The sequence below is a fragment of the Hemitrygon akajei genome, chromosome 32, assembly GCF_048418815.1.
Source record: "Hemitrygon akajei chromosome 32, sHemAka1.3, whole genome shotgun sequence".
In the NCBI taxonomy this organism is placed as follows: Eukaryota; Metazoa; Chordata; class Chondrichthyes; order Myliobatiformes; family Dasyatidae; genus Hemitrygon; species Hemitrygon akajei.
The window spans coordinates 12,048,466-12,074,235 of record NC_133155.1 but is presented as its reverse complement, the minus strand read 5'-3'; the positions used below and the strand labels follow the sequence as shown (position 1 = coordinate 12,074,235).

General features: G+C 43.7%; 1 protein-coding gene across 5 annotated transcripts in view; it reads left to right on the top strand.

Annotated features, from left to right (window-relative positions):
- Nucleotides 1-11,260: 11,260 nt before the first annotated feature.
- LOC140719791 (hippocalcin-like protein 1) overlaps nucleotides 11,261-25,770 on the top strand; it is a 153,081-nt gene continuing 138,571 nt past the window's right edge. Inside the window, exons 1-3 of one of the 5 annotated variants that reach the window (XM_073034665.1) lie at nucleotides 11,261-11,405; nucleotides 16,228-16,294; nucleotides 16,434-16,508. The gene's annotated coding sequence lies outside the window, so the exon portion shown is untranslated. Of the gene's footprint in view, nucleotides 11,406-14,958; nucleotides 15,147-15,465; nucleotides 15,768-16,227; nucleotides 16,295-16,433; nucleotides 16,509-25,770 lie in introns of those variants that run through there. The other 4 variants (XM_073034664.1, XM_073034663.1, XM_073034662.1 and 1 more) reach the window with 4 other exon arrangements.

Below are 25,770 nucleotides of genomic sequence, written 5' to 3'. Positions count from 1 at the left end.
AAGGTGAGAGAGGGAAAAGGGGACGGGGAATGGGGAGGGACCATTACCGGAAGCTGGAGAAATCGATGTTTGTGGCTTCAGGTTGGAGGCTACCCAGACAGAATATAAGGTGGTGATCCTCCACCTCATCATGACAGTGGGGGAGGCCATAGATAGATACATTGGAATGGGATGTGGAATTAATAGGTGGCCACTGGGAGATCCTGCTTTTTCTGACGGATGGAGCGTAGGTGCTTGGTGAAGCAGTCTCCCAATCTACGTTGGGTCTCACCAATATAGAGGAGGCCACATTGGGAGAATAAGCTTCAGTAGTTTGCAACCATCTGCAACAAACCAGGATTCAGGCTTGGCAAGTAAGATTAGTTTCATGCAACCGCCACGTGATGACCTTTTCCAGCATGATATGCTGCAGGAAGCCATCTTCACTTGGTATCCAGTGCCATTACAATCACTGAAGTCACCATAATCCTGAGGGTCACCAGAAAATTTACCGAATCTACCACATAAACAACATGACAGAAAAGCTGTCTGAAGGGATCCAATCCCTAACGTCTCCCCAAAAGATTTCTGCCAACTACAAGTTAAGAGTGTGGTGGAATTCTGTCGATAATACCTTGTAAAAGTATTCAGCCCCCAAACCTTTGTTCACATTACTGGGTATTACATTCAGGGATTTTGATCAATTTAACTGAGAATTTTTATTTGTGAATCAGAGAAAGGCGTGTAAAAAGGGCCCGAAGGATCATTGCGGACCCAAGTCACCTCAATCACAAACTGTTCCAGGTGCTACCATCTGGGTAGCAGAATAAAAGCCAAGACCAACGGGCTCCGGGACAACTTATTCCACCAGGCCATCAGACTGATTAATTCACACTGATAGAATTGTATTTCTATGTTATATTGACTGTTGTACATACTATTTATTATAAGTTACTATAAATTGCACATTGCACATTTAGATGGAGCCATAACGTAAAGATTTTTACTTCTCATGTATGTGAAGGATGTAAGAAATAAAGTCAATTCAATTCAATTCAATTCAACATGCTCCTTTTTTCACAATAGAGCCCAAAATCTCAGGGAAAATTGTATAGCATAAAAAACTAAAAATTCAAAAACTGAAATGTTTGCATTTCAAAAGTATCCATCCCCTTTGATCAGTACTCAATGGTACCACCTCTTGCAGCTATTACAGCCAGCAGTCGTTTTGGATAAGTCTCTGTTAGCTCTGCATAACATGATGGATCAAGATTTGCCCATTCCGCCTTGCAAAATTGCTCTAGCTGTGCCAGTTTAATCGGGGAGCGGCAGTGGGCAGCAGTTGTGAGGTCTTTGCCAGAGGTGTTCGATTAGGGTAAGGTCAAGACTCCGACTGGGCCACTCAAGGACATTAATTTTCTTCATTTGAAGCCACTCCATGGTTGCTCTGGCAGTGTGCTTTGGGTCATAGTCCTGCTAAAAGACAGCCTTCCTCCCCAGTATAAATTTTCTGGCAGGGGCTAGTGGGTTTTTATCCAGGATCTCTTTGTATTTAGCAGCATTCATCTTCCCATCATTCCTGACCAGAGTTTCAGTCACTGCTGCTGAAAAGCATCCCCATAACATGATGCTACCTCCACCATACTTTACAGTAGGGATGGTGTTAAGTGGCTGATGTGCAATCTTAGAGTTTATGCCACACACGCCACTTTGTGTTGAGACCGAGAAGTTCCACTTTAGTCTCATTCAACCACAAGGCCTTCTTCCACATCTTTACAGTATCTTTCAAGTATCTGTACAAAGTCTTTACAGGCAAGGATATGCTTTTCTTTTAGCAAAGACGTCTTTCTTGCCATCCTTCCATAAATACCCTTTTAGTGCAAGGCCTTTGGGATTGTGCAGCCATGAACATCATTTCCATTTGCAGCCATTGACTTCTACAGCTCACTCAGAGTAACTGTTGGCATCACAATAGCCTCTCTTACAAATCTATTCTTCTCCAGCAACTAAGTTTAGAGGGGTGGCCTTACCTAGACTGTGAGGCTGTGGTTTCGTATTCTTTCCACTTTTACATGATGGTCTGCACTGACCTCCAAGGTATGTTCAGTACCTTTGAGATGGGCGTGTACCCTTCCCCAGATTTGAGCTTCTCTATTATAATTTCTCTGACTTGACTTGAATGCTCGCTTGTCTTCATTTTGGTTTGGTCTGTTGAAAAAAGACCATACCTTTGCCCCTTACAGAGAGAGGGGTATCTATTTACTCCAATTTTCTACATCAACAAATTGGGTGAGTTGGTAAGGTAATATACAGTATTGTAACTGAAGAAAGTTACCATAATAATTGCAGCCTCACAATTTTAGCTCTTAATTTAATTTTTAGCAAATTGAAGACAGGTTTTGGAATTTCTTTTTTGATCTAGCATGATGCACAGTATTTTGCAGATTAGTTCCAAAACCCTAATTCAATATATTTTAAATTTAGAAAATGAGTCACAGTAAAATGTGAAAATAGTTGTGGGGATTGAATACTTTTTCAAGACACTGTATGGACATTGACTATAAATTTACTTTCAACTTTAAACTTTGAACTCCCTACAACAATGAATACATCCTAAACTCTCAAGTTCAAATTCAACTTTATTGTCATGGCGTACCTACGCAGGGTATAACTGCATTGAAAATTAGCTTTACCCAGCAGTGGCAGCACATTAGAAACATGACAGATGAAAATTAACATCAATTTAAATCAACAAAAAAAATCAACAATATAAATATGACCAAGTTGAGACAGAGAGAGAGAGAAAACAAAATATATTCTGTGGTCACGTCAGAGCTTTTCACCCCTCAGCTTTGAGGGGTGCCTGTATTAATGGCCAGTGAGGATGAAATGGGCATTCCAGTCCATTCTGGTTGCTGTCTCCCAGCGATGAAGTCAATGATCCAGTCACAGACGCCCAGGTCTTGAATCTTCACAAGAGGTTTGTGATGTTGAACGCTGACCCATTGCAACTGAGTAACAGTCTGACATATGTATTCTGGTTGTTCAGCTGCTCCAGAACAGAGTGGGGAACCAGCAAGATAGCATCTGTTGTAGACCTGATGTGGTGGTAGTCAAATTGAAGCAGTTCCAGGTTTTTACTGAGGCAGGAGCTGATTCGAGCCATAACTAAGCAGTCATAGAACATAGAACAATACAACACAGTATAGGCCCTTCGGCCCACAAAGCCCTCCTTTGTTATAATGGATGAAGATTTCTTTTAAAGATTAGCTTTATTTGTCACACGTACATTGAAACATCAAAACAGTGAAATTCGTCATTTGTAACAATGACCAATATATTCCGAGACAAATCACAAAGTCATCAGTTTGTCATAGAGTCGTAGACTAATGGAGTCATAGAAAAGTACAGCACAGAAATATGCCCTTCGGCCCATCTAGTCCATGCCAAACCATTTAAACTGCCTATTCCCTTCAAACTTCTCCAGAAACATAGCTCTCCATACCCCTACCATCCATGTACCTATCCAAAGCACAAAGCAGCCCTACTTGGAAATATCTTGCCATTCTTTCATTGCTTCTGGGTCTAAACTGTTCAGCTTGCTGGCTGTTAGTACCACGAAACTGCCTTGGATTCAAGTATTGCAGCAGTTCGAGAAAGCAGCTCTTTAGTATCTTCTCAGGGATAGTAACGATGGACAAGAACGCTGGATTTCCCAACACCACTCAGTACCAGTGAATGAATATAGAAACAAAGGAAGAGGTTTGTGGCACACACGAGGAAATCTGCAGATGCTGGAAATTCAAGCAACACACACAAAATGCTGGTGGAACACAGCAGGCCAGGCAGCATCTATAGGGAGAAGCACTGTCGACGTTTTGGGCCGAGACCCTTCGCCAGGTTTGTGGAGAGTTTATTTCATGCACATGATATTGCACTTTTGCATTTCCAACTGCAATTCAGCCGTGAAGCAGAAAGAGCAATGCTGTTTTCAGAAGCTAACAGAACAGCTTCGGTCAAGCTTCAACACTGGGATGTCGGTGTTAAACTATGAACCTTATAGAACCACATCATCTATGCCTAACTCCTAGTGAGTGCCAAGAGATTCAGTATTAATTTGAAAGCAAGTCCCACGCCATCATTTTTAATCACTCAGAGCAGTATAATGATATATTGACCCTTATGCCCCACACTACTCAGATCAAGAACAGTTAATACCATTTAACCATCAGGCTCCTGAACCAGTATGGGTAACTTCACTCACTTCAACATTGAACTGATTCCACAACCTCTGGACAACTCATGTTCTTAGCATTGTTTATTTACTTTTTAGTTATTATTACCGTTATTTTCTCTTACTTTGCCTTCTTTTGCAAATTGCTTGTTTATCACCCTTTGAGTGTGTATAGTTTTTCCATTAATTCTATTACATCTCTTTGTTCAACTGCGAATGCCAACGAGAAAATGAATCTCGGGGTTGTATAAGGTGACATATATGTACTTTGATAATAAATTTATTTTGAACTTTTGAACACCGGAGTAGACAAGGAGTCATTTAACCATCATTCAGTTTATTCATGGCTGACCACCAGCAACTCCATTTAGTCAACTTGATCCCATAAAGTCAATCCCTGGAAAACAAGAATCCATCAAGATCAGGATCAGAATCAGGTTTAATGCTGAACCTTTATAAGACACCAGTCAGGCCACACTTGGAGTATTGTCAACAGTTTTGGGCCCCTTATCTCAGAAAGGATATGCTGTCATTGGAGAGAGTCCAGGGGAGGCTCGCGGGAATGATTCCGGGAATGAAGGGGTTAACATATGAGGGGTGTTTGGCAGCTTTGGGCTTGTAGTCACTGGAATTTAGAAAAATGTGTGGGGATCTCATTGAAACCTACTGCATTTTGGAAGGACTAGATAAGGTGGATGTGGAGAGGATGTTTCTACTGGTGACAGTATTCAAAACTAGAGAGCACAACCTCAAAATTGAGGGGCGACCTTCCAAAACAGAAGTGAGGAGGATTTTTTTTAGCCAAAGAGTGTTGAATCTGTGGAATGCTCTACCACAGACAGCTGTGGAGGCCAAGTCCATGGCTATATTCAATGCGGAAGTTGATAAGATTCCTTATTGGTTGGGGCATCAAGGGATATGGTGAAAGGGCAGGTGTTGAATGGGATCTGGAATCAGCCATGATGAAATAGTGGAGCAGACTTGATGGGCTGAATGGCCTGATGCTCCTATGTCTTATAGTCTTGGTCTTATCAGCGGCAGGTATGGGCTCAATGTCCATTCAGAAATCAGATGGCAGAGGGGAAGAAGCTGGTCCTAAATCACTGAGTATGTGCCCTCAGGCTCCTGTACTTCCTCCATGATGGTAGAAATGAGAAGTGGACACGTCCTGTGTGATGGCAGTCCTTAATAATGGATGCTGTCTTTTTGAGGCAACGCTCCTTGAAGTTGTCCTGGATGCTGGGGAGGCTGGTGCCCATGATGGAACTGACTGAGTTCACAACTTTCTGCAGCTTATTGTGATCCGGTGCAGTGCCCTCCCCCATATCAGAGGGTGATGCAGCCAGTTAGAATCCTCTCCATGCTACATCTATAGAAATTTGCAAGCAGAGTCCCAATTTCCTCCCAGGTTTATGTGAGGAATGCTTCCTACCAGACAACAACATCACCTGGCAGTAATTTTAAAGTTATGCCTTCTTATCTGAACACTTCTACCAGAGGAAATCTGTCCTCTGTTCCTTTAGTCATTATGTGCGTCAGTACAGAAGTTTACAATGAACAGAGCTGACACAGAATGACAGAAATGTGACCACAGGGGTTTAGGTTTTATTGAAAGGAGGCATAGGGATGCAGGGTTTATAATAAATTGCAGATGGCACTGTTTATGTTTTTCATGTTGCAAAGAGCAGCAGGAAGGTAGAGAATCTGAGCCCCAGATGCACTGCGGCTTTGAATAGTCCTCACTATTCCCTTTACAGGGAGGCGCTATTGTTTGACTGATTAGAGATGAAATTGGATTAAACGTAATAAATAACAACATCAATCAAAGCTGAAAACGGAATAGGATACCTAATAAAGATGTTAGTAGCAGATATCCATCATCTTTCATCTGGAGATATAACTATTCTGGCTGCAATTGATGCAGAACCCATCTCTGCTAAGTTGCTAAGCAAGGCATGTGACTTAAACAGACCAAGATGTTCAACTTTGCAGGGAGCGGTGTGCAGCCAAAAATGGCAGAGGGTGAGACATGTATTCTGTAACTATTAATGTGGCTATTCTCACAAAGTATTGCACAGAGGGAATCAAAGCCTCCTAAAGTATTTAGATTTAAGCCCTGAGGAAAAGTCTTGGCCCGAAACGTCGACTGTTTATTCATTTCCATAGATGCTGCCTGACCTGCTGAGTTCCTCCAGCATTGTGTCTTTTGCTCTGGATTTCCAGCATCCAGAATCTCTTGTGCTAATAAAAGAGAATGTTGGAAACAACTAGGTACAGTGAAGAACATGTGGAGTCCAAGTAGGAGAGGAAGGGGTCGAGGAAGAAGATGGAGATCAGGACTGTGGGGAAGTGTCTAGTGAAAAAGAGGGGGAAGGAGAAGGGAACAGCTCTAGGATCTGAGGGCAACGAGTAGGGTAGGTGAATATACCATTTGAGATAGAGTGTCAGAAGGTCAGCATTGAGAGCGGACCCAAATGCAAGACACAGACACTGAAGTACTAGGGACAGGACTAGGTGGGTCAAGAAAGCAAGGGAAGTGGAGTAGAAATGACACTGGACAAGACACAGGCTCTAGACGAGACTAGGATACAGGGCCTGGGCTAGGACTAGACTGGGAAAGCAGGACCTGGACAAGGAACTTGGAACCCGGACAAGGATTCCAAGCCAGAGACTGGTCAGGGACCCAGAACCAGACTCCAGATCTAGGCAAGGACAAGACATAACAAGGCAACAGGACTGGATGTGGGGGCAGGATGCAGGACTCCTGGGCTGGACGCAGACATGAAGCTCAAACTTGGACGAGGGAGACTGGAGCACAGAGTCTTGGTCCTGGGAGACAGGAGCACAGAACAGAGCCAGGACCCATCCTTGGAAACAAGACATAGGGCCAGGACTCATACATGGAAAGCTGAACACAAGAAGACAGTTCCCAACACCAAATAGCAGCAAATGGCCAGACCTACCTAGTAAAGGCATGGACACAAAGAGACAGTTCCAAACAACAAAAGACAGTTCTTTATCTGGACACAGCAAGGCTCCAGTCTTGTTCCAGCAGTAGAACTTGATGGCAAGAATAGGCAAAGATGCAGGTAGGACTCCAGCCAAGGGCTACAGAAAGGAATGGAATGGAATGGAAAAGTCCAGCCTCAGGGTAACAGTCTGGCTTACCCCACAGAGGCAAGGAAGGAATACTGACAAGACAAACCAACACCTACAATCAAACCCAGGGCCACTTATATTCCAGCCCCAATATGAGCATCAGGTGCCTGTGATTAAGCCCAACTGAAACAACGGACAGCCAGAAGACCCGGAGTCTCCGGAGACCATGATCTGGAACGTGGACTTCATGGACCAGACCATGACGTAGAGAAGGAATGGAGGAGTGGAAGAGATGAGCCTAGGGCTGGGGTGGCATGATGGCATGGTGGTTAGCACAACGGTTTACAGTGCAGGCAGACTGAGTTCAATTCCCACTGCTGCTTGTAAGGAGCTTCTGCGTTCTCCATGTGACTTTGGTTTTTTCCCACAATTGATAGGTTGATTGATCTGGGGGATTGCTCGGCAAGGACAAGAAGACTGACTCTGTGTTGTATGTAAAGACAGAAGAGCTGGAGTGGGTAGGAAGAGCAGAGTTACCTGACCTGCTGAATCCCTCCCTCATTGTGTGAGAATTGGATGTCATTATGCCGGCTGGGGCGAGGAAATAAAGAGTGACAAGAGAAAAGAAAGCAGAGAGTGGCTGATAGACGAGGAGGCCCCAGAGTTCTGATAAGAAAAAGATGAATCAGGGAGGGAGAGTGGACGATAACAAGTTGGACATGCTGGGAAGGCAAATAAGGAAATGCATAAAGAAGACAAAGTGGAATGGAACTAATGTGGTCTGAAGAGTGGAAAGTGGAAAGGGGGGGCGGAAATGGGACTGAAATGTCTGACGCCCATTCAGTCAGAGATGCTGAGTACGGGGAGGGAGGGGATTGGTGGATTCAGGTTTGAATTCAGGTTTACGAAACGTACACTGAAATGCGTCATTTGCATCACCGACCAGCACAATCTAAGGATGTGCTGGGAGGCAGCCCATGAGTGTCCCCACACATTCCAGTGCCAATGCTCAGCAGAACAGCATAAAGCACGATGAGCAAGAAGGCACAACAGACCCCGTTCAACCCTCCCGCCCACACCCACACAGACGGTGCTCCAGTTCCAGGCCTGGTTTCCAGTCTCCAGTCGGCAGCCATTGGCAAGGACAGGCAACAGAAGTTTCAGCTGAGACGAGCTGTGGAAGGTTGTCAGCAGCTTGCTAAGGGAATTGTGTAAGTGTATACTACAGATTTGCAACTTTCTAAATGTGTGATTTTATTAGCTAGTTGTCAAGTGGAGAGTGCCACAGGCAGTCTCCTGTTCTGATCAGAGGAATTTTACCTCCCGAGAAGAGAGGATGATGTGCCCATTCAGATAAGTGTAGGAGGAGCAGTTCTCAAAAGTAAGAACCACACTAGCCTTTCGTTTTGCTGGTAAACGCTATCTGTTCCCCACCAAACTGCTGGTATTCCTTAAAAAAGATGTCTCAAACAAGCTGGCTAAGCTGCATTGACAATTTTCTGACTGTGCTTCGTCACAGAGCTCCTTGTACGTGCTAGCTCAGAGTCCCCAGCGTCTCTGCCATAGAATCTGCGATTTCATCACTCTATCCCAAGGCCAGATGAAATCAGGTGCAGAAACCTGAATCCATCAGAAGCCAGTTCATTGGCTATATTTAAGAGGAAGTTAGATATAGCCCTTGTGGCTAAAGGGATCAGGGGGTATGGAGAGAAAGCAGGTACAGGGTTCTGAGTTGGATGATCAGCCATGATCATACTGAATGGTGGTGCAGGCTCGAAGGGCCGAATGGCCTACTCCTGCACCTATTTTCTATGTTTCTATGAATCCCTTTCACTCTCATGTCAATTATAGGCTGCAGGGGAGAAAAAGGGAAATTGACCTAGGGTACATTTATTTCAATTATCTGAGTTTTGCTTTATTTCTATTATGTTATTTAGTTATTTCTTATGATTTGTAAGATTAGTTTTAAGGAATCTTAATTATTTCACTATTAATGAGCCTTTAACTGTTTCTGAATTTAAAGTTTTTGATACCTTTGAAAGTTGGCAAGGTGGGAAAGACTTGTTGTTGGCTTCCAGAGGATTCTGTGAGTGAATAAAAAACAAAATGCTGGCAGAACTCAGCAGGCCAGACAGCATCTATGGGAGGAGGTAGTAACGACATTTTGCTGTCTGGCCTGCTGAGTTCTGCCAGCATTTTGTGTTTTTTATTTATTTCCAGCATCTGCAGATTCACTCGTGTTGCCTTTGAATTCTGTGAGTGAAGTTTATTATTGCCCACTCACACACACTCTTCTATCACTAGTGAAATCAGAATCAGGTTTAATATCACTGGCATCTGTCGTGTAATTTGTTAACTTTGCAGCAGCAGTACAATGCAATGCCTAATAGAAAAAAACCTGTGAATTACGGTAAGTATATAGATGGTGTATTAAATAGTTAAATTAAGTAAATAGTGCAAAAAAACTGAAAAAGTATTGAGGTAGTGTTCACGGGGTCAATGTCCATTCAGAAATCTGATAGCAAAGGGGAAGAAGCTATTCCTGAATCACTTAGTGTGTGCCTTCAGGCTTCTGTACCTCCTTCCTGATGGTAGCAATGAGAAGAGGGCACGTCCTGGGTGGTGGAGGTCCTTAATGATGTTTGCTGCCTTTCTGACTCATCGCTCCTTAAAGATGACCTGGATTCTATGGAGGGTAGTGCCCATGATGGAGCTGACTAATTTTACAACTCTCTGCAGCTCACTTTGATTGGCTACCCCTTAAAGATGCATTGCACAGCATGGAGATTCTCTGGGCAAATGAGGTTGGCCTTCTGCATACTAATATGGTAAATTTAACAGAGTAGAGATGAGTAGAAGTGGTGTTCCCATTTTAGTAACAATTGGTTCATATAACGTTCTGCTCTCCTCCCATTTCCTTATTGCTATTATTCCTTTCTGAGGAATGGTTCCACACATACCATCCATTATGCTGTCCGTTCACTTCATCTGCATCTATTTGTTACCTGTCAGCCTTCCCGATAAACATCAATAATGAACGTGTTTGATCTATGTCTTCCCAGCTGGTTATAGATTACACATTCAACATTTTCTGCATTACATCAATAACCCTAATAAAATTGTGAAAGGCATTATATTAACAAGTTTTCCTTATTTTTACAGTAATTAGAAGAGGAAGTCAAGCTTTAATTTCTTTTTCGTGCCATAATTCTTCATGTTAAGCATAAAAGATTATGCTATTATCAAAATTTGCTGTAATTGAAGGGACTTGCTAAAATTTTATTTCAGATAGTCCCTTAATTGGCTTTTCTATAAAAATATTTCAGAAAACTTAATTTTGCATGAACGCGTTGGCAGCTTCACTTTCTTCAAACCTATCAATTTGTTGAGGCAATATTTTCTGATCGGCTGTGAGAGGGTAATCAGTATTAACCATGATTCGGTTTGCTTCAAAGCAACAGGACAAAACTTTTACTGTCATCGTTAACAGAGTGATGAGGAAAATGGCTAATTTGTTCTAATATAGCACAGCGTTCTCCACTTGACCCAAAGTGGAATATTGGCAGCTTGCTGGAATTGCAAAGGTGACATAGGGCAGTCTTAATCCCATCATTACTTCATATTCAAGCAAGTACTTTCCCAGTTTAGATTATTGGATAATTAGTTGAAAACCTGATCAGAATCAGAATCAGGTTTAATATCTGTTACGGATCCGGCCTGAACACTGGGTCAAAGGGGCTCTGCTGATTGCTCTGGACCACAACAGCCCTTAAACTCTACCTTCTTTCAATTGGCCATGTGGGCTTTGAACCAGCCCCTTCCCTCATTGGACTCTCGCCAATTACCCACTTATCTCCTCAATAGCACCCACCTGTTTCTGTTCTCGCTCATTACCCGGTCCATTTAAACCCTGCCTCGACTCACCCTCTCTGCCTGTTTGTCCCAGTCCTGAACTGAGTCATTCCAGCCTGCTATAGTGGCTACTGCCAATGGAAATTGTTGAATTCTGTGTTTCTGGATTCTGCCTGTTTGGAACCTGATTCTTGCCTGAAGCACCCGTAATCGTCTGCCTTCGCTGGACAGCCTTTCCCGGGTAAGACCTCTGCCTGCCATTCTGGCTTTGTGCCTGCCTCCTGGTGTTGAAAGACTGTTGCCCCTGTGGCTGCTAATAAAATCCTGGTAAAAGAACGTTCATTGGTCTGCACTTGAGTCCTACCGCAACCGGCCCCTCCTGACAAATATCATCGGCATATGTCGTGAAATTTGTCTTTGTGGCTGCAGTACATTGCAATACTGTACATAATAATAGAGAGAAACTGAATTACAGTAAGTACTGTAATTCACAATTTTGTCTCTATATATTGCATTGTACTGCTTTGTATTGTAATATATATAAAAATACATATTAAATCATTAAATTAAATAAGTAGTGTAAAGAAAGTAGTGAGGTAGTGTCCATGGGTTCAATGTCCATTCAGAAATCAGATGGCAGAGGGGGAGAACCTGTTCCTGAATTGTTGAGTGTGTGCCTTCAGGCTCCTGTACTTCCTTCCTAATGGTAACAACGAGAACAAGGCATGTCCAGGGTGATGGGGGTCCTTGATGATGGATGCTGCCTTTTTGAAGTGTCGCTCCTTGAAGATCTAATATGCCTCTGTTTTTTTTTTTCTCCCTCTCTATATCTCCCTGCTTGCTGCTTTGAATCCACACCATGTTAGTACCAAGAAATGGGTATCTCCAACAATGCTTTCTCTTCAGGCTGGCTGAGATTAGAACAGGAGGTCATAGATTTATGGTGAAAGGTGAAATATTATTGGGATTCTGAGGGAGAGCTTCTTGGGTCAAGTGTAGAATGAGCTGCCAGCAGAAGTGGTAGATGTGGGTTCCATTGTAACATTGCAGAGAAGTTTGGATAGGTGCAGGTAGATGCAACTAAGCAAACAACTGGGCCAGTATAGACTAGATGGGCCCAAGAGCCTGCTTTTGTCCTGTAGTGCTCCATGACTCTGACTCTCAGAGAAACCATAACCACTGACACATTATATGACCTAAAATCTCATCATAAACCTACTGAGAGTGACCGACCAGAATCTTAAAGTCCACAGCCACGTTAGTCACTTGGTAACTCAACCAGATGAAAGGATGGGCATTTCAGAATGAGCAACTCAACTGTTGAAACCATTGTTGACTTTTCACTATCTTTAAGTAATAGCACGACTATATCACACACCTGGGTAAGTGCAACTTCAACATCTCCAATTCTGCTGAGAACAGAGCAGCCATATAGGTTAAGACTACCTTCTCGATTTGATACATCCAGTTCGTCCACCACCAGGTCCTGTGTGTGACTAGCAGGGTGCAGTGTGACAAATTGGAAAGGGTACTTTTCAAGCTCACAAGTACTTTCCCAACTTGGATAATTGGAGAGCTACAGTAGCTTGAAATCCCATTCTAAGAGGCCCCTGCCTCCCTCTCCATGTCTGTCTGTTTCCTGCTCACTGTTCTGAATCCACACTGCATTAGGGCTAAGAAATGACCCACAATTATGTAACCCCAGTTTAGAGGTTACAGATGAGAACTGGCCTTTGGTAACTCCCCCACCCCCCCATTCTCCTCTGACATTTTACCTCCGAGGATGTCTAAAGCAACACCTGTGGTAGAATTGGGGCCTCATCCGGAATCCCCAGCAGTCTCAGAGACTGCCAATGTGACGGCTGGAGAGGTGGAGAGCAGGGTCTGTGGTGGCAGGGCCTGAGGTGGACTAGTGATCACAGAAAAATTTGCAAGGGGAGAGCTGCTCAGGCCAAACAGGCAGCTAAGGGAAGTTGAGGAGGAGGGAAGGAGACTTAGACAATTGATAATATTCAGACAGATTAACTTGACAGTGAGCAAATCTCGCACAGCCGGGACCAGAAGATACCAACTTTCTAATTGATTCAGAGTTCAAAGTAAATTTATTATTAAAGTACATATATGTCAACACATACACTCCTGAGATTCATTTTCTTGTGGGCATACTCAACAAATCCATAATAAAATAATAACCATAATAGAAAGACTGCACCTACTTGGGTGTTCAACCAGTGTGCAAAAGACAACAAACTGTCCAAATACAAAAAGAAAGAAATAATAAATAAATAAGCAATAAATATTGGGAACATGAGATGTGCTATAGAAAGCATCCTATCTGGATGCATCAGCCAAAGGTGGTGAATTTATGGAATTTGTTACCACATGCATCTGTGGAGGCCGGGTTGTTGGGAGTATTTAAGGCAGAGATTGATGGGTTCTTGATTGGACATGGTATCAAAGGTTACGGGGAGAAGGCTGGGAACTGTGGTTCAGGAGGAGATAGAAAAAAAGGATTAGCCACGATTGAATGGTGGAGCAGACTCGATGGGCCCAATGGCCTAATTCTGCTCCTATGTCTTATCATGGCACAGCACATCACAGAAACCAGACTCGCCTCCAGGGACTCTGCCTACGCTTGCTTGCTCCTGTGCTCCTGTCTCCGTAAAGTAACCAATGTCATCACTGATCCCGCCCACCCTGAAAACGATCTCTTCTCCCCTCTCCTATTGGTCTGAAGATATACAAAATCCTGAAAGAACCTAGCACAGGGCTCAAAGATAGTTTCTACCCAGCTGTCATAAGACTATCATACTGAAGCCTAATATGGTAAGGTGGGCTCTTGATCTCACCATCTACCTCAATATGGCATTGCACTTTATTGCCTAACTGCATTTTCTCCACAACTGTAACACTTTATCCAGTAGTCTATTATTTTTACCTTGAACTACCTTAATATACTGTTGTAATGAATAATCTGTGTGGACGGTAAGTCAGATAAGTCTTTCCCTGCAGCTCAGTAATATGACAATAGTAAAGCATTAGGAGGTTCATGAAAATTATTCCAGGATTGAGGAACGTTTGATGGCTCTGGGCCAGTACTCATTGGAAGGCAGAAGAATGAGGGCCTATTGAAGCAATTTGAATATTGAACGGCCTCGATAGAGTGGATGTGGAAGAGATGTTTCCTATGCTGGGGGAGCCTAAGACCAGAGGTCACAGCCTCAAAATAGAGGGGCATCCTTCTAGAACAGAGATGAGGGTGAATCTGTGGAAGTCGTTCCCACAGCCAGCTGTGGAGGCCAAGTCATTGGGTATATTTAAGGCAATAGTTGATTGATTCTTGATTAGTCAGCGCATGGAGGGATACGGGGAGAAGGCAGGAGACTGGGGCTGAGAGGGAAAATGGATCAGCCATGATGACGTTGATGGAGCAGACTCAATGGGCCAAATGGCCTAATTCTGCCCCTATATTTTATGTTCGTGTGAACCCACCAACTCTGGCGGTGTTTCAGTTAGGATGGACGCTTTCAACCAGCATTGTAACAGACTTCAGTCCTGGAAGCCACCATTAGCTCCAAGCCCAGTTTCCCATGCACATCACAAGCCTCCCCTGAGGCGCGATGCCGACAGATTCCCGGAACTGCCGGCCTAACAGAATTATTGAAGTATCTTCATCACAAATTGAAGGAGCTCACGGCCCCAATTTCTCAGAGCCAACCGGGGCTGGCCAATAAATATCACCCTCTCTGGCCAGAAAATACGATTTTGCTTTAAACGCCTGATCTAAACTCATTGGAGCCGCAACTGAATTACCGTGTTTCATCCAGTTCCCGCCAACCAGCAAGCCACTGGAAGATCGCACTCGCTCGATTGCTTTGACCTTTACTGTGAGGAATACAGTTCCGAGCTGGAGAAGGGAATCACAAAGCTGGCACCTTCGAACGGCCATTATTAGTTTGACACATCATTCAAGTGCCGTTCGGTAAGTAGCAAAGTTTATACGCAGAGTATTTTGTGACTGAGCGACATATTTATAGCACCGGCTGGGCTTCAAGTCTTGGTGAATGAAATCGCCACCGCATGTGTTATAAGACAACTCCGCTGCACTGGTCTGTGCCGCGACTCTTGTGAATCAGCGTGCTCGAACAGCAGGGTTCAAGAGCATCTCCCGCCTTCACTGACACAGCCTGGACATCCTGCTGGAAGATACAATTCGCAGGAATGCATCAACACAGAGTGGGGACGGGGGTGGTGGTGATGGTGGGGGGGAGGCAGCTGCGAGTCAAAACCTATCGGCCGCTTCATAAACTGGCAAACCGGCACGGCCGCCGCACGGGCGATTACCCCGCCGATAAATGATAACGCTTAGAATGAAAGAGTAGCCTGGCGGAGGTAAAGTGCGAGCGTGCTGCTGGAGGCAAGCGCTCTTTCCCCCGCAGCGGAATGGTCACGCTCTGTGTGAGAATCAGCCTGACTGCGAATTGTTACATTGTTGCATTGTGCTCCTGAACTGTGTCGCTTTCACGTCGTCCCCACGTCGGGATTGACTTTATTAAAAGGACGTCCAAGACAAGTCAAGAGGACTGCATTCCGTCTCTGCAAGGTAAAGTGCAGAGCCTGGATTAAATGTCCTCCCCCCGAGAAGCAGTCGAGTCTCAGGGGGGATGGTTTCAGTTTCCCGGACACCAACAATTCTGCACTTGAAATTACAATTTCTGTTGTACCGTTTGATGTATACCGCGATCTTTTCGGTTGCCGGGAACGGCATTTACAACGTGTTAAATCGCGCTAATTTTCTGGCGATGACCTTGAGCACCGGTTATTACTTCTGATGCAGTCCCGAGTAACAGTTTTAATAAATGTGTTGGATAAATGGGTCTATCTCGCCTACTTTCAGCGCGAGTAAATGTGGTTAAAGAGAATCTGCATATACTTTTAAGTGCCGTGGAGAATATCGGTATCATACATGCATTGGTGAATGGTGTATTATCAAAGCCCTTTCACTGCATGGGGCTGCATTCTGGTCGTTCTAACAATGAGTAAATAGGTCGTTTTAATTCCAGGGCGTGAGGATTTTATCCCCTCTGATCAACTGAAGTTTTCCACTCGAGCTCCAACTTCTCAGAACTGGTAAGTCAAAATTAATTTACTCCGGAATGATGTCTTTTCTCCCCTGTTATCCCGTTGTTGTTTGCAGCGCCGGGGGATTTGTGGGAATAAATCTCGGGTGCAGTCTGCTAATCAGCCGATGGTAATCCGTTGCCTGTAGCCGCGGAGATCTGAAGCGCATTCTGAGGGAGGTTCGATGGAGCCGCACACTTCGCGGGGATGAGATAACCTTCGAGTGAGTGGATGTGTTTGTTTTCACTCTGTGAGGAGAAAACTCCGAACGTGTCATTATTTTTGTTTATGCATGACTCTGGGTAATACTATGCAGCATTGTGTTTCTGAGAATGCATCCGTTTTTAAATCTAAACACTAACACTTCTTACTGCATGCGTACAGGACCTCCGCACATCGGGGCTTTGCTCGTACAGCCGGGTTTACATTGATGCAAAGTGGTCTTTAGCACCCACAGTCACCACCGTCGGCAGCCTTAAAGCCCCGAGGTGTGTGCGACCCTGACTGACGTGGGGTTTGAGTTCCAAGTTGCTGCAGCGACCTTTTTACCTGTATGGCTTTTAGCTGTCCTGAAATTCCAGATAAAATTAAACGATGCCTGTTTTACCAGCCTTAATAGACTGTACTCGCCACTCCACTTGGATTGCCAGACAGTGGACTATTCCAAGTCTAGATACATTAATTTCATTTATTTAATTCTCCAATTATAAAGTCAAGTGAAAGGTAGGTCCCTGATTTTTTTTAGTGCAGGTCAGTAGCTTCAGTCAAATCTTCTAATCTATTAAGACTGTAAGGTATAGGAGAAGAATTGGGCCATTTGGCCCATCAAGTCAGGCAGATCCATTTTCCCTCTCAGACCCAAGCTCCTGCCTTCTCCCCATGTCCCTTCATGCCCTGACCAATCAGGAATCGGTCACCCTCTGCCTTAAATATATCTGCCTCCACAGCTGCCTGTGGCAAAGAATTCCACAGACTCACCATGCTCTGGCTAAGTTATCTTGATTTAGTTAGGGTGTCAAATCAAATTTTTATAAAGGAACATGTGCCTGCCTGTCCTTAAACGCTGAAATTGCATTTGCAATTGCTAAGTTTTCTATTGCACGTAAATTTAGAGTCTATTTCTAATTTTCACAATCTTAATATTCATTCTGCACCCTGATAAATTCCCATTCCGTGCCTTGATAATTTTCTCTTTCCTCCTCCCCAATCATATTTCACTCTGGGTCAGCAGTAATCCACTCTTCACCTTCATAAGCACACGAGAAAATAGGCTGCATTCAGCTGGCACTCTAACATGGAAAGCAAGGAGTTTCTCAAGGTTAATACACTGTTGTCCCATCCTCAAAGTAACTACCCCAATTAGAAGACCTTCATCATCAAGTTTCAACAATTTTAATATATGTCAGCAGTTTAAGCTTCTTATTGCTGCAAAGTGACTTTCAGGTTTCAAGTATGCTAGAGTAGTGGAAGGAAAAGGTGCATTTTCAGATGGGGGGGGTGAAATGATTAGTGTCATCCATGTCTCAGAGAGTCAGAGACTTCGAAACAGTTACTGCTTTTGAATCCACCACAGATTCAAATTTCAGCTTTGCATCCTTCGATTATTTTTAGATGGTAGAATTGTGATTAAGCTATTGGACACGCATCCAGAGGCTCAGACTGTTAATGCAAAGGTGTTGGTTCAAATCCCCTCCAGGACTGGGGAATTTCATTTCAAGTTAAGTAAATCTCTTATATTAAAAAAAACAATTGCTGATCTCAAACCTGAAGCTGCCAGATTGTTTTAAAGGCCCATCTGGTTTACAGATTTTTTTTCACAGAAGGAGATCTGCTGCCCTGACTGGCCTACACGTAATTAATTCTTAGCCCCTTCTCAGTTTGGGGGGCTAATGAAGATAGAGAATAAGTGCCATTTCACGTCTTAGAATCAGAATCAGGTTTAACAACACCTGCATATGTCATGAAATCTGTTGTCTTTGCAGCAGCATTACATAGCAATACATAATAATTGAGAAACAAAATGAATTACAGTAAATATATATATATAATAGTTAAATTAAATAAGTAGTGCCAAAAACAGAAATTAAAAACGTAGTGATATAGTGTTTATGGATACAATGTCCATTCAGAAATCAGATGGCAGAGGAGAAGAAGCTGTTCCTGAATCACTGAATGTGTGCCTTCAGGCTTCTGTAATTCTTCCTGATGGTAACAATGAGAAGGGGGCATTAATGATGGACGCCACCTTTTTGAGGCACCTGTCCATGGATGCTGGGGAGCTAGTGCCCATGATGGAGCTGACTGAGTTTGCAACTTGTATTTTGATCCTGTGCAGTAGCTGCCCCCACCTCCCCATGCCAGACGGTGATGCTGACAGTTAAAATGCTCCCCACGCTACATCTGTAGAAATATCACAAAAAGAAATGCATAAAAAATATAAACAGTAGTGGGAAGGAAAAAGTTCCTTTGATAATAAAAGTTGTGCATGCCATTTATTAGTGCATCCGCAACATGAATTTCTTCATGACATAAGGCAAAGATTTTTAATATGTATCATCAGTGGAATTTTATATTAAGAATAAATACACAGGAGCATTTAGATGATGGCCATCAATAAGGGATTCAGGTAATAACAAACTGTGAGGACACTGTTCAAGTGCTTTATAACTGCAGGTTGTAATCACATAACATCTATTTGTTTTTAATAATGTGCTTTGTACGGTTTTATTGTATTTTGATCTGTTTGTTTGCACTGTGATTGAGTACCATATGAAGTAAATTGGCCAACTGCACTTTATGCAATGCCTTTATAAGTTTAACCATTACGGATTTCAGTTTGGTGAACGCAGTGGGGCGGCGTGGTAGCGTAGCGGTTACTACAATGCTTTACAGTACCGGCAACCCAGGTTCAATTCCCACCACTGCCTGTAAGGAGTTTGTGCGTTCTCTCCGTGATGGCGTGGGTTTCCTCCAACAGTCCAAAGATGTACCAGTTGGTAGGTTAATTTGTCCTGTGATTAGCTAGGGTTATATTGGGGGATTGCTGGGTGGCCTGGCTTGGAAGGCAGGAATGGTCTGTTCCACACTAGATCTGAATAAATAAATATTGCTGATACTACGACAGTTAATTAGTGAGAGATACTGCAGGCTACCCGTATCCAAGACCAAAGAGTCACCTTATATATATTTAAAAATCAACATATAATTATTGCACCACATTCCATTTTGCATTGAACAGCAAATATTGAAGCAACCCACACACACAATCTTGGCCCAAGTTTATTGGCATTGGTCCTGTTCACTTGTACAGAGGACCCACAGCACTTATTAATCATTAGCCAATTCCTTCTTGTGGAGGAATTGCTTTGAATCTCAGGCAATTTATCTTGTTTACATGTGGGTGTGAATGATAGTTTCACTGCCCAGTAGAGTGTGAATTCATGGGTAATTAAAAATGCATCTGTCTGAATTAATCAGCTGACATTGCCAGCCCTGTGGATTTTCTTTTGGAATGAATGTAAAGATAGGACTAAGAAGTAGGGATTACACCGACAACATAAATGTACGGAAGTCTGCTTGAATTTGCAGCCAGCCCCCTGCGTAGGTCAGTTTAAGATTTTCTAATGCGTTGCACAATCAGCAGATTTGGTAGCTGATTTATTTTTCAATTGAACCTGAAATGGCTTTGAAGACGTCCATCCTTCAAAAAGGCAGATGAAAATGACTTGTCTTGCGAAGGGTTGTGCAGCTCTGCAAAGAATATTTCAAGTGTGCATGTGTGGACCTGGAGTTATTAATCTATTGCTGCCCACTGACAGCAAAACAGATTTCAATACAGCAACTGCATACACTTTTTGCACTGTCAAAGGTGAACTATAATATTTCTTACATGGGATTGCCTCCAAGGATCTTGCCACTCATCTGAAAATTGCCCATGTTATACCAGATGGAAAATCAGGTTTATTCTGTGGAAATGCTGTCTCATGTCAGAGTGTGCTTGATTAAACATCTTGTACAGCTTGCATATCGGTTTGACTCTGCTACCAGCTTTCATACCGCATGGATGAGTATTTTATTGTGGTCCACTGGTAACACTGCAATGAGGTCGTAACACCTCCTATATCTCACTCCAGCTTTTCAAAGTTCAAAGTAAATTTATTACCCAAGTTATATGTACTGTATGTCATCATATGTTACCTTGATATTCATATCCTTGCAGGCACTGGCAGAAAAAAAAAGAAAATTTTACAAGAAACTACACATAAACTAGGACTAATAAGCAACCAGCATGCAAAAGAAGACAAACTGTACAAATGCCAGGAACTTGAGTTGTAAGGAGTCCTTGAAAGTGAGTCTGTAGTCATAGAATTAGTTCAGGGTAGTGGTGAATGAGTTATCCGCACTGGTTCAGGAGCCTGATGGTTGTAGGGTAATAACTGTTCTTGAACCTGGTGATATGGGTCCTAAATACCTCCTGTCCAGTGGTAGCAGCAAGAAGAGGGTATTGCCTGGATGGTGGGGCTTTTTCATGGGTGCTGCTTTCTTACGACCATGCTCCATTTACTCTAAATGTTCTCAGTGGTGCAAAGAGCTTTACCTGTCCTGGACTGGGCTGCATCCACCTCTTTCTGCAGCCATTTCCTTACCTGGGCATTGAGTAGAGGTGCAGGGGTACTTTGTGATGACCCTTGAATGTTGGATCCAGGACAGATCTGATATGTTGATGCCAAGGAACTTAAAGCTGCTGACGCTCTCCACGTCCGTTCCCCTAATGAGGATTTAACTCATGGACTTTTGGCTTCTTCCTTCTGTGGTTGATAATATTCTCTTTGGTTTTGCTGACATTGAGCGAAGGGTTGTTGTTGTGGCACCACTCAAGCAGGTTTTTAATCTCCCTCCTTTTTGTTGATCCGTCACCACCTAACTGGAATCTGCCAGTGAGGAAATTGAGGATCCAGTTGCACAGGGAGGTGTCGAAGCCAAGGTCTTGGAGCTTAGAGATGAGTTTTGAGGGGGGTGATGGATGATGGTGTTGAATGCTGAGCTGTAGTTAATGAAGAGAATCCAGAAGCATGAATCTTCATGGTCTAGATGTTCCAGAGCTAAGTGAAGAATGAATGAACTGGCAGCTGCTGTTGATCTGTTGTGACAGTAGGAAAATTGGACTGGGTCCAGATCAGTCCTCACGCAGCACATGAGACAGCCTTCCAGATGTCATACCTGGACCACTTGTACTTTCCTGGATCGCCAGTATTAAACGCCACCAATGTAGCTCTTAGCAGATTGCAAACCTCTTGGTTCATCTAGGTCTTCTGGTTGGGGAAGACTCTGAAGGATTTTGTGGTACACACTCATCTGCACATATCTTTATAAAGTCTGTGACAACCGTGGCATGTTGATTCTGCCAGTATGTTACAGAGTTAACACCAACTCCTGACTGCTACATCCTTTTTCACCCTGATGCTTCTCACCTCTCTACTCTCTTCAGGTGATGAACGTACACTGCAGAATACTGATTTTGTCATTCACCGAGGAATCGAGCTGAGCTGAGTTTTGCTCCCCTCGATCAATGCTGTTCATCACACCTGGGATGCAGGAACATGAGTGGTTTCTTCTGAAACGCTTGTCCTCTGCCTTCACCATATTTTCCTGCAATATGTTCAACACCATTATGGCACTGACATGTTGTTTCAAATGACTTTCTTTCATTAGGGTCAAACTTAATGTCAAATTTCTTCTCTTGCCACGAATAGGCATCATTTCCTGGTTTCCCTCTTGCCTCTCCTTCATGCTGACTTGGAGCTCACCTTGTTTTACTGTCCTGAGCCCATTTATTACCTGAGCATGCTATTTTAGCTGAAATTAAAACTGGGCATGCCGGAAGTTCTCAGTTAAGTGTCATCTGTGGAGTGAAAACCTGAGGTAATAATTACTCAGTAGCCTTGGAGAAATTAAAAGATTTTAGGTGTAGAGAGAGGGAGGAAGGACAAGAGGTAAAGGCCAAATTCTGGGCCAACACACTCAAAATGCTGGATGACCTCTGCAGGTCAGGCAACATCTATGGAGGGAAATAGGCAGTGGATGTTTCAGGCTGAGACCCTTCACCAGTACTGGAAAAGAAGGGGGGAAGAGGCTAGAATAAGAGGGTAGGGGAGGGGGAGGAGTACAAGCTGATGAAAGGTGAAATTAGGTGAGGGGGAGGGGGGATGGGTGGGGGAGGAGGATGAAGTGAGAAGTTGGGAGGTGATAGGTGGAAGAGGTAAAGGGTAAAGAAGAAGGAATCTGAGAGGAGACAGACATTGAGCCACGGGTGAAGGGGAAGGAGGAGGGGCGTCAGAAAGAGTGATGGGCAGGTGAGGAGATTAGGAGGGCTACATCCAGGCACACAACAGAAAAAAAATGAGGAGTGGAAGGCAAAAGAGGGAAGTGGTGTACCCTGAGGACAAGCAGCCACCATTTGCAGTGCTGTTCTCTGAAGCATAGAACATAGAACAGTACAGCACATTAAAGGCCCTTCGGCCCACAATGTTATGCCGACCCTCAAACCCTGCCTCCCATATAACCCTCCCCCCACACAAGCAGATGAACTCTGAGTTGTGTGCACAAGAATTCAAAGGTATGAGGTGGCATAGTAGAATAGTGGTTAGCACAAGGGTTTACAGTGCAGACGATCCAGGTTCAATTCCCACCAGTGTCTGTAAGGAGTTTGTACATTCTCCCTGTGGCTGCCTGGGTTTCCTCTGGGTGCTCTGGTTACCTCCCAAAGATGTACCGGTTGTTAGGTTAATTGGTCATTGTAAATTGTCCTGTGATTCGGCTAGGGTTAAATCAGGGGACTGCTGGGTGGCACGACTCAAAGGGCCACAAGGGCCTATTTCGCGTTGTATCTCAATAAATAAATTAAGATGCTAGTATTGAGAGCAAAAGTAGATCCCTGAAAGAACTCAGCAATATCTGTGAATGCAAAGATATAAACCACTATATATTTTATATGTATATACACACCACTTTTTAAATTTCTATTATGCACTATTTATATATATATATATATATATATATATAGAAGAAAACTGAATTACGTATTTAGAAAATATATACAATATATATGTGTGTATATATGAGGGGAAGAAGATGTTCCTGGATTGCTGAGTGTGTGCCTTCAAGCTCTGTACCTCCTTCCTGATGGTAGCAATGAGAGGAGGGCATCTCCTGGGCGATGGAGGTCCTTAATGATGGACGCCGCCTCTTTGAGACATCACTCCTTGAAGATGTCCTGGATACTACAGAGGCCCATGATGGAGCTGACTGAGTTTACAACTCTCTGCAACTTACTTCGATCCTGTGCAGTAACTTCCCCCTACCCCACATCCCCCCCCCCCCCCCATACCAGATGGTGTTGCAGTCAGTTAGAATGCTCTCCACGGTACATCTGTAGAAATCCGTGAGTTGCCTGAAGTTGAAAAAGTCAATGTTTCTACCCTTGCACTGTAGACTATCCAGAATTGGGATGTGATTGGTCAAAAGATGAGGAGCATGAAGCTTCACTGGGAAAATGCAAATGAGTGAGAACGGACCTGTGGAAGTGGGATTGGAGCAACATTTAAGTGCATGAGGTAGCTAAAGGTTCAATTCCATATATAAACTGAATAGAGGAGTTCCAAAGGGCAGTCACACGCCCATTCGGAGTTTTGTCTCCCTGTGGTCTGGAGATGTGAGCAGAGATGACTGCCTACTGATATGTAAATCATTGATTTGTTTGTGCCCCCTGGATGATGAAAATAGCGGTAATGGAAAAGTGGGTGTTGCATGGGAAGATGCTATAGTAACAGACGGATGTTGGTGATAAAGAATTAATCACTACATTATGAATGAATGGTCCTTTCAAATGCTGGAAGGGAAGGGAAAGACAGCATCACACTGGAATCTATGAGAGTTAGTTACTGCCTGTTACACTGCTAGCATTTAGGCCAGCAATGAAGGTCATCCATCTCTGTCTGCCCTTGGCCATCTTTTCTAATGTGCCCCTGGTGTGGTTCAGGGTCCTCATTTCTACCTCTAAGGTACGGCATCATGTTGTCTTTGGTCTTCCACATTCCACCGCCCTTTGAAGGTCCAATGATGTGCTGTCTTGCTGAGAGAGTTGTTCTCGCTTCTCTTCACATGCCCAATCCATCTCTAACATTTCCTCATGATGGCTGTGGCCATGTCCTCTTGGAGACACTGAAGGAGTAGGCGTGGTTGGAGATCTTCCTTGGCCAGAAAATGCGGAGGATCTTACAGATGCTCACGGTGTGGAATGATGACTGTTTGCCAAGGTTTTTCTCTGTCACGTTCTCTGTACAAGTGTGTGGACCGAACTCAGCTGTGGTACAGCTTCACCTTGCTGTGCAAGATGTACCTCGTTGATCCCCAGGAAGCTATAAGAACTACCAAAGAATTTGTTCCACCAAGGTTGGAAGATTAGTAAGTCTGCCTGCTTGGTATCCCATCTATCTACTCATGAAATTCTTCAATCCTTTTCATTCTGGTCTTACCCCTTCCTTTTCAGTCCTGAAGAGGGATCTCTGCATGAAACTTCAACTCTTTATTCATTTCCATAGATGCTGCCTGGCCTGTTGAGCTCCTCCAACAGTTTGTGTGTGTGTTGGGCTGGATTTCCAGCATCTGCAGAATCTCTTGTGCTTACGTTGCAGGTTCTGGTGGAATACAACTCATCTGCCACCAGAGTCCATTGTGCCTCATTAGTGGCTAGACTGCTGCTGAATGAACCACATAACACCCACCACATCACACTGGAGCTGCTAGAAATGGTAAAAAAAAAATGCATTGGATGGGGAGCACAGAGTTGACATACTGTGTTTTTAAGAGTCACGGAGATCCTTAATTGTTTGTCCCTCCACCCTTACCTCCTATGAAGATCCCACTGAATTCTCCCATTTTCTTTTCCTCCATTGCTCGTGTTCTGGTGATGATGTGTGTTACTTCCTTTTCGCTTCCAAGCAAAGAATTCCTTCCGCCGCGGTTGAAACGTTACTCTGTCCGTCTGCTGTTTATCCCACCTATCTTCTCTCAGCCCCTTCTTCATTCCCGTAGTGCTGCAGATTCTGGTGGAATGCCCTACTTCTGCCACCAGAAGTCTGTTTTGCCTCATTAATGGCTTTACTGGGACTGAATGAGCCACATACACCACGCTCCATGTGAGGATGATCTTTGTCTCAAGCGTGTGCAGCAACATTCCCACCTAATCTGTCAGTGGCAGATGGGGTGAATAGACTGGTGACAAGGTGGCTTATTTCTCATGAAGTTCCTCGCTGCACCTGCCATAGACCAATCTGTTGGCTATGTCCTCGGGGAACAGGCAGTAGTCAGTGATAGACATTGATACCTCCCTCCCACAGTAAAGGCTGTGCCTTTTTGACTTCCAAGTGATGTGTAAAAGGAAGAAGCACTGATTCATCAGCTGAGAGTGAAGTGGTATTCAGCTG